Here is a 10,705-nt window from a genome sequence, read left to right on the forward strand (position 1 = left end):
ACAGGCAAAGCATCAATACAGGACTAAGATTGAATCCTTCTACACCATCTCTGACGCTCGTTGTGGCAGAGCTTGCAAACTATTGCGGACTACGAAGGGAAACCCAGCTGCGAGCTGCCCAGTGACGCAAGCCTACCAGACGAGCTAAATGCCATTTATGCTCACTTCGAGGCAAGCAACATTGAAGCATGCATGAGAGCGCCAGCTGTTCTGGACAACTGTGTGATCACCAATGTGAGCAAGACCTTTAAACAGGTTAACATTCACAAGGCCGTGTACTCAGAGCATGCGTGGACCAACTGGCTAGTGTCATCACTGACATTTTCAATCTCTCCCTGACTGAGTCTGTAATACCTACATGTTTCAAGCAGACCACCATAGTCCCTGTGCCCAAGAAAGCAAAGGTAACCTGCCTAAATGACTACTGCCCTGTAGCGCTCACGTCAGTAGCCATGAAGTGCTTTGAAAGGCTGGTCATGGCTCACATCAATACCAGCATCCCGGAAAGCCTAGACCCACTCAATTCGCATACCGTCCCAACAGAGCCACAGCTGACGCAATCTCAATCGCACTCCACACTGCCCTTTCCCACCTGGACAAAAGGAACGCCTATGTGAGAATGCTGTTCATTGACTACAGCTCAGCGTTCAACACCATAGTGCCCACAAAGCTCATCACTAAGCTAAGGACCCTGGGACTAAACACCTCCCTCTGCAACTGGATCCTGGACTTCCTGACGGGCCACCCCCAGGTGGTAAGCTCTCAAGCTACAACACATCTGCCACGCTGATCCTCAATACGGGGGCCCCTCAGGGGTGTGTGATTAGTCCCCTCCTGTTACTCCCTGTTCACCCACGACTGCGTGGCCATGCACGACTCCAACACCATCATTAAGTTTGCTGACGACACAACAGTGCCTGATCACCGACAATGATGAGACTGCCTAGAGGGAGGTCAGAGACCTGGCAGTGTGGTGCCAGGACAATACTCTCCCTCTACGTGAGCAAGACAAAGGAGCTGATCGTGGACTACAGGAAAAGGAGGACCGAACATGCCCCCATTCAAATCAACGGGGCTGAAGTGGGAGTAGAGAGTTATGTTCCTTGGTGTACACGTCACCAACAAACTATCATGGTCTAAACACTTCAAGACAGTCGTGAAGAGGGCACGACAACACCTTTTCCCCCTCAGGAGACTGAAAAGATTTGTCATGGGTCCCCAGATCCTCAAAAAGTTCTACAGCTGCACTATCGAGAGCATCTTGATCAGTTGCATCACCGCCTGGTATGGCAACTGCTCGGCATCCAACCGAGCAGTTGGATGGTGAGTATGGTCCAGTACATCACTGGGGCCAACCTTCCTGCCATCCAGGACTTACAGAGTATAGTAAAAATAAAGAAAAACCCTGGAATGAGTATGTGTCTAAACTTTTGACTGGTTCTGTATATACTAGGCGGTGTCAGAGGAAGATCCAAATTATTGTCAAAGTCAGACTGTTCTCTCTGCTACCGCACAGCAAGTGGTACCAGAGCACAAAGTCTAGGTCCAAAATGCTCCTTATCAGCTTCTACCCTCAAGCCATAATACTGCTGAACAATTAATCAAATGACCAACTGAACTACCTGCATTGACACTCCCCCCCCCCTTTGTTTTTACACTGCTGCTACTCGCTATTTATTATCTATGTATAGTCACTTTACCCCTACCTACATGTACAAATTACCTCGACTAACCTGTACCCACACACATTGACTCAGTACCTGTCACGGTTGTCGTAGGGTTGAGACCAAGACGCAGCGGGAAAATGTACACTCATCTTCTATTTATGTGAAGAAGGAAAAACACCAAAAACGCATACAAAACGTATACAAAACGAACTTGACAGTCTTGTCAGGCACACATAGCTAAACAAGAACAACCTCCCACAAAACCCCATGAAAAACAAACTCCTAATTATAGGACCCTCAGAGGCAACGATAACCAGCTGCCTCCAATTGAAGGTCCAACCCCAATTACCTAAACATAGAACTACAACAAACTAGACAGAACCTAGAAATAACCTAGAAATAAACATAGACTAACAAAACCCCGAACCACATAAACCAAACACCCCTCTACCTAAACACATAGCCCAAACCACAAAACAAATACCCCCTGCCACGTCCTGACCAAACTACAACAAATAACCCCTATACTGGTCAGGACGTGACAGTACCACCCCCCCCCCCCCCTCCCCCAAAGGTGCAGACCCTGGATGCACCTCACACAAAAAAACTAAAATAACCCCCAAAACAAAATAAATCCCAAAATTACATGGGAGGGAAGGGAGGGTGGCCACCATCACCGACAGTGCTCCTGCAACACCCCCCCTTTCCCCAATACTCCCCCCTCAGGAGGTAGCTCAGGAGCTGGACGCAGACCCCGCTCCACCCCTGACTTACTCCACTCACATGATGTCTCTACAGCAATGTCCCTCTGTCGACCCCAGACTGTAAGGCGACTCTAGGAGTTCTGAACTGTAGGGCAGACTCACTCGGTTCCGGACTGTACACTGTTGCCGGATACTTTGGACGGAGCACTGTCGTCGGACACTCTGGACGGAGCAATGTTTCCGGATACTCTGGACGGAGCACTGTTGCCGGACACTCTGGACGGGGCACTGTCGTCGGAAGCTCGGGACTGGGCTGATGCACTGGAAGCCTGATGCGTGGGGCTGGTACTGGAGGTATCAGACTGGAGACACGCACTTCAAGGCTAGTGCGAGGAGCGGGAACAGGACATACTGGACTGGGCTGATGCACTGGAAATACCGGGCCGTGGAGACGTACTGGCGGTCTTGATCGCACTACTGGCTCCACCCTTCCTGGCTGGATGCCCGCTTTCCCCTGGCAAATACGGGGCGCTGGCACCGCGCACACCAGCCTATGAATGCTTGGCCTCAACGCTGTGCGCATCACTCCAACGCACGGGACCTGACCAGTAATAGGCTGCCCCCAATAAGCACGGGGAGTTGGCTTGCGGCTCAATCCTGGCCCCGCCAAACTACCCGTGTGCCCCCCCAACAAAAAATTATTGGGGCTGCCTCTCCACCTCTACCTGCTTCCCAGGCAGGTTGTCACAATGGTCCAGTAGTTGTTCCCACGTCCAGTCTATCCTTGCCTCTAATACCTCCAGCGACCAGGATGCCATCACCTCCCGAGAGCGTTGCTTTTTCCACTTCAGATGCTGCTCCCTTATTTCCCTGGCCCAGGATCCTTCCTCCTCCTGGGCCCACTGCTTGGTCCGGTGGGAGGTTCTGTAACGGTCGTCATGGTGCATGGACCAAGGCGCAGCGGGTTGAGTGCTCATATTCACTTTATTAGAACACTTAAGAACAAAACAAGAAAAACAAACCGAATGCCAAACAGTCATGCAGGCAACACACAGCTATGTAACGAACAACCTCCCACAAAACCCCATGAAAAACAAACTCCTAATTATAGGACCCTCAATCAGAGGCAACGATAACCAGCTGCCTCCAATTGAAGGTCCAACCCCAATTACCTAAACATAGAACTACAACAAACTAGACAGAACCTAGAAATAACCTAACATAGAACATAGACTAACAAAACCCCGAACCACATAAACCAAACACCCCTCTACCTAAACATATAGCCCAAACCACATAAAACAAATACCCCCTGCCACGTCCTGACCAAACTACAATAACAAATAACCCCTATACTGGTCAGGACGTGACAGTACCAGTACCCCTTGTATATAGCCTCATTATTGTTATTTTATTGTGTTACTTTTTATTACTTTTTTTACTTTAGTAAATATTTTATTAACTATTTCTTGACCTGCATTGTTGGTTAAGGGCTTGTAAGTAAGTATCTACACCTGTTGTATTCGACGCATGTGACAAATACATTTTTATTTTATTTGACTTCATCAAAACTGAAAATATTTACTCAAGATATCTGTGAAGTAACTATAATATTTATTCATAGTTACCCTATTACAGACTGATAAAACTGATGCCAGATTTTGGAATCAGTTGGCAATGAAACCTTTAGGATGTTTCCCATTGTAGAGTTGGTTATAAGAATTCCTTTGATGTCATATTTCTTGGGCAATTGAATCTAATTCATTAATACGTCTTAATTTCAAGGCACTGGTGTGCTTGTGCCATCATTTGATGGAGTTCAGCATACAGTAACATAGTTTGCCAGGCAGTTGTAAGAAATTAGACAAAATCAGGTTTAAAGACCTAGTGCATTCAAAAACGTGATATACCTGTATTTTATAAATATTTCCACACTAGGTGGTTGGAATAATACTGTAAAATTTAGAAAATTATGATAATTCCCTTTTAATGTATGAGCTTTTTGAAAAGACTGCTTGAAATTTCAGAATGTTTTGGTGGGCTAAACGTTTTGGCCTGCCTGGTGACATCAACAGGTGGTAAATTGGTTAATAGACCAATAAGAAAGAGAGCTTCAAACCTCTGCCAAATACAGCTAGTTTTCAGTTTTCAGTTAGTGGCAGAATTGTTTGGGGTGCATGCGCTACAGAAGGCTAAATCAGTCCTTAATGCAAGACTAGTAAAGGCCCAGTGCACTACTTTTGTGAGAAGATTATTTTTCTAAATTCAGATATTTCAGGGGGTGCTGCAGCACCCTCAGCACCCATACTTCCCGCGGCTATGATTAGTGCTGTAATAAGATAGATAGCTTAGGCTATTATCAAGGCATTTGTGGCTACAAGCTTTAGACACATTTGGATTTTTGATCATCTGGAAAAAATACTAATTGAAAGTAAAATGATGACAGACCTTCAAATCAATTAGCTTCCCCCTGAGCAAAAACTCGTTGAATCAACGATGTTTCCACGTCATTTCAACAACAAAAAATCTATGTGATGATGTTGAATCAACGTGGAAAACTGATTGGATTTGCAAAAAGTCATCAACGTAAGGGAATTTGGTCTTGTTTAACCTAAATCCAATAACAGAGTGATATTTTTTGTTGATTTCACGTTAGTTGACAACTCAACCAAATGTAAATCAAAACTAGACGTTGAAATTACATCTATGCCCAGTGGGTTTCGGCAGCGGGTAAATCCTATATGATGAGATGCATTGATTCATGAATGTTGGCAAATTTACCTAAAATGATCAATATGTACAAGGTATATAAGCCTTCTATATAGTTTTGAATGCCATTGAAAAATTGGTAAAGTACACAGGAATAATTGTTCAGCAGTGTGGGTTAAAAAAAATGAACATATCGCAAGCTACAATTTAGATTTCAAATAGGCACATTCTTCTCTTGTCCTCTACCTTGCAACTCTTCCCTGGGTCCTTGGTGTACAAGAGATGTGTTTTCTGTACATATACCTAGTAAAATAATGGTTAATAAACAACTCTAAGAGGGCCCCATAAAATTAGCTTTTATATTTTCAGGAATTCTGTTTTCTCTGTTTTATTTTTCCTGGTTTCAGTGGTTTTAAGTGTTTTACTCTCAATATTAGAATGATTCATAGAGAAACAACGAAAATGGATGTTCTGACTCCATGTCATGCTTAAATCACATCAAAAGAACAATTTTGAGTTCTGGAAAAAAACGAAATAATTTATATTTAAGTGTAATTCCCCTTTAATTGTGCATTAAGCGAGAGAGGAATGTGTTGGTCTAGCGATGTTTTTGCTGTTAGGCTTACTGCTGCTCCTTACAAAAAAGTTATACAGTAATCCTGCAGGAATTCAAACCTTTGTGAAGGAATTGTGCAGGTGTCCTGCACGAATCCTGTAGGATTGACAAACTCCTGCAGAAAAAGTCCCTGATGCTCCTGCAGGACACCTGCAGAAGTTTGACAGAAATTATGAAAATACTCCACAAATATGACAATTTCTGCAGGATATTACTACAGGATTTTCCTGCAAGATATGGCAATTCCTGTACGACCATGACAATTCCTGCAGGAATCCTGCAGGACTGAAACCTGCAGAATTATGGCCCGATGAATATCAAAATCCTGCAGGATTCGTGCTGGAATTGGTCCTGCAGGACCGAAACCTGCAGGATTTTGATATTCCTGCAGGATATGGCAATTCCTGCATGACCAAGTACATTCCTGCAGAAATCAAATAAAAATCCTGCAGGATGGCTGGAAGACAGTTTAGATAGTTAAAGTACTGCTAATATTAAGTATTTACATTTTTTACAGGTAAGGAGTCAGAGAAACATACTAAAAGTACAACAAATATGAACATGTTATAGGGTAGCATAGTTATTTTTGTCTGTGTTGTGTTTGCAGAATCTTTTTTGTGAGTGAGAATGTTTATTGTCCTACATGAAATGTAATTGGTGGACTATATGCAGAATTACTTTAGGAATTGTCCTAGAGGAAAGTGGCCCTGAATATCCTGTGTGAATTTTTTTGTGCAGGATTCTAGTAGGAGTTTTTTGTAAGGGTCAGTAAAAATGTCATGGCAGAGTTTGCAAAACAATGGTCACACATTTGGTACAAATAATCATGACATCTTTGTCAGGTAAGCCTACTTTGCAGTTAACATTTAATTGAGAAGGTTTTGGGGAAAGTCTTTCTGTTTACCCACAAGACGGTTATCATTAGCATCACTAACTGACTACATACGGAGTGATGGACAAATGTGTGCACCAAACAGACAATGTGGCTTTGATATTGCTGGAAATAATTGGCAGATATTGTGTTACGTTTGACTTTTTTGCCAATAGTGGCTAACCAGGAGTGGGATAAATGCAATGTGGCTTTGATAGGATATTAGCCGGGAGCTTTATGTTTATGACAGTCTGCGATGGAACACATGAAATAAATGCAGGTACTTTCAGAATTGCTTGGCTAGCTACTCATAGGTGGGCTGCAAGCTACTGGTACTGTAGCTCGCGATCTACCTGTTGGAGGCCGTTTCGTAAGTGGGTGTCGTCTGCAACATGATGTTTCTGTTCCCCAGTCCCCATCATGTATAAACCCAATTTGGTTCGCCTATGTTATCTTTATTCTGTTTAGCAACAGTGAGAGCATGGTTGTTGTTAAGCTGATCATCTTATTCTGTTACAAATATCCTGCATTTTGTATAAAATGCATTGGCAAACTTTAACATTTGCATCATCAATCAATGACTTAATCACAGACACATTCGGGAAAGTTTCCCATCTGGATTTTGTGGAATTAAATAAGAGTAGCTGGTAGGCCTATAATGCACAGGGGTACCAAATACTCTTAGTCCATTTTCTCTCCCCTCCCTCTGGCACTCAGCGTCCTTATACACACTCCCTCTGTGTGAAGGTTTACAACCAGGGCCAGCACCAGGCATAAGTGACATAAGCGGTCGTTTAGGGCCCCAGGCCGCTAAGGGGCCCCAACCCTCCAAAAAATAATAATATACTGAAAAAATATATAAACACAACATGCAACAATTTCAACGATTTTATTGAGTTACAGTTCATATAAGGAAATCAGTCAATTGAAATAAATTAATTAGAACCTTAATCTGTGGATTTCATATCACAGTACAGGGGTGCAGCCATGTGTTGGCCTGGGAGGGCATAGGTCCACCCACTTGGGAGCCAGGCCTAGCCAAACAGAAAGGGTTTTTCCCCACAAAAGGGCTTTCTTACAGACAGAAATACTCCTGTTTCATCAGCTGTCTGGGTGGCTGGTCCCAGACGATCCCGCAGGTGAAGAAGACGGATGTGGAGGTCCTGAGCTAGCATGGTTACACCTGGTCTGTGTTTGTGAGGCTGGTTGGACGTACTACCAAATTCTCTAAAACAACATTGGAGGCGGCTTATGGTAGAGAAATGAACATTCAATTCTCTGGCAACAGCTCTGGTGGGCATTCCTGCAGTCAGCATGCCAATTGCACGCTCCCTCAACTGGAGACATCTGTGGCATAGTGTTGTGTGACAAAACTGCACATTTTACTGTGGCCTTTTGTCCCCAGTACAAGGTGCACCTGTGTAATGATCATGCCGTCATCACCTGTCCGGTTGGTGAATTATCTTGGCAAAGGAGAAATGCTCATTCTCAGGGATGTAAACAAATGTGTGCACAAAACTTGAGAGAAATATTTCATGAAACACTTTACATGTCACGTTTATATTTTTGTTCAGTTTATATATATATATATATATATATATATATATATATATATATATATATATATATATATATATATATTCAGCAAAAAATGGCCCTAGCCCTCAGCCTCCGATCCAACAGGTCCCAGACGTGCTCAATGGGATTGAGATCCGGGCTCTTCGCTGGCCATGGCAGAACACTGACATTCCTGTCTTGTAGGAAATCACACATAGAACGAGCAGTATGGCTGGTGGCATTGTCATGCTGGAGGGTCATGTCAGGATGAGCCTGCAGGAAGGGTACCACATGAGGGAGGAGGATGTCTTCCCTATAACGCATAGCGTTGAGATTGCCTGCAATGACAACAAGCTCAGTCCGATGATGCTGTAACACACCACCCCAGACCATGACAGACCCTCCACCTCCAAATCGATCCCTCTCCAGAGTACAGGCCTCAGTCTAACGCTCATTCCTTCGACAATAACGCGAATCCGACCATCACCCATGGTGAGACAAAACCGTGACTCGTCAGCGAAGAGCACTTTTTGCCAGTCCTGTCTGGTCCAGCTACGGTTGGTTTGTGCCCATAGGCGACGTTGTTGCCAGTGATGTCTGGTGAGGACCTGCCTTACAACAGGCCTACAAGCCCTCAGTCCTGCCTCTCTCAGCCTCTTGCGGACAGTCTGAGCATTGATGGAGGGATTGTGCGTTCCTGGTGTAACTCGGGCAGTTGTTGTTGCCATCCTGTGCCTGTCCCGCAGGTGTGATGTTCGGATGTACCGATCCTGTGCAGGTGTTGTTACATGTGGTCTGCCACTGCGAGGACGATCAGCTGTCCGTCCTGTCTCCCTGTAGTGCTGTCTTAGCCATCTCACAGTACAGACATTGCAATTTACTGCCCTGGCCACATGTGCAGTCCTCATGCCTCCTTGCAGCATGCCTAAGGCACGTTCACGCAGACGAGCAGGGACCCTGGGCATCTTTCTTTTAGTGTTTTTTAGAGTCAGTAGAAACACCTCTTTAGTGTCCTAAGTTTTCATAACTGTGACCTTAATTACCTACCATCTGTAAACTGTTAGTGTCTTAACGACCGTTCCCCAGGTGCATGTTCATTAATTGTGTATGGTTCACAAGAATGGGAAACAGTGTTTAAACCCTTTACAATGAATATCTGTGAAGTTATTTAGATTTTACGAATTATCTTTGAAAGACAGGGTCCTGAAACAGGGACGTTTCTTTTTTTGCTGAGTTTATAAATATTTATTTATTTTTTGGAACTCAGTCAGGGTCTCAACTTATTGTTGACAGTTAGAATAATAGAATACACAATGTGCAAGTTCAAAATTGGGTTGTGCATCAACAAGTTCTGTTGTTATGTCAGTCACTTACAGTCACTGAATTAGCCATGTCAGAATGGTAAATTAGTCTAGCCAGCTATCCAAACTTGTGTTAATCATGGCCGAATACTGACCGGTCATGCAGGGCACGTGCCGAGGGGCCTTAACCTCCAAGGGTCCCCCATTGATTTTGTTAGTCGCTCTCCCTCAGATTTCCTTAACAAGGCGTAAGTCATGGCAAAATGTGTAGAATTGCAGGAAATTTGCATTCAAAAGTACATTTCTCTACACTGTCAAGAGTGAGGGCCACTCAAATGTTTTGTCCGCGAGGCGGGAGATGGGCCACAACCAAATCTCGCTTAGGGCCCCCAAAAGGCTAAAGCCGACCCTGTTGACAACCCTCAATACTTGATTAGCCAAACCTAAAACTGTCACTTTATAGGCTACATGCTATACACATACAGTGCATTCATTAAGTATTCAGACCCCTTCACTTTTTGTTACAGCCTTATTTTAAAAGTAAATCTACACAATATACAGACAATACTCCTTAATGACAAAGCAAAAACAGGTTGTTCAAAATGTTTGCACATTTATTAAAAATAAAAGATCACATTTACATAAGTAATCAGACCCTTTACTCAGTACTTTGTTGAAGCACCTTTGGCAGTGATTACAGCCTCGAGGCTTCTTTAATATGGTGCTACAAGCTTGGCACACCTGTATTTGGGGAATTTCTCCCATTCTTCTCTGCAGATCCTCTCAAGCTCTGTCAGGTTGGATGGGGAGCGTCGTGGTATAGCTATTTTCAGGTCTCTCCAGAGATGTTCGATCGGGTTAAAGTGCTGCAGAGACGGTTGTCCTTCTGGAAGGTTCTCCCATCTCCACAGGAACTCTGGAGCTCTGTCAGAGTGACCATCGAGTTCTTGGTCACCTCCCTGACCAAGGCCCTTCTCCCCGATTGCTGAGTTTGCCGGGGTGGCCAGCTCTAGGAAGAGTCTTGGTGGTTCCAAACTTCTTCCATTTAAGAATGATAGAGGCCTCTGTGTTCTTGTGGACCTTCAATGCTGCAGAAATGTTTTGGTACCCTTCCCCAGATCTGTGCCTAAACACAATCCTGTCCTGTCCGGGAGCTCTCTGGACAATTCCTTCGACCTCATGGCTTGGTTTTTGCTCTGACATGCACTGTCAACTGTGGGACCTTATATAGACAGGTGTGTGCCTTTCCAAATCATGTCCAATCAATTGAATTTACCACA

The sequence above is a fragment of the Salmo trutta genome, chromosome 18 (genome assembly GCF_901001165.1).
Source record: "Salmo trutta chromosome 18, fSalTru1.1, whole genome shotgun sequence".
NCBI lineage: Eukaryota > Metazoa > Chordata > Actinopteri > Salmoniformes > Salmonidae > Salmo > Salmo trutta.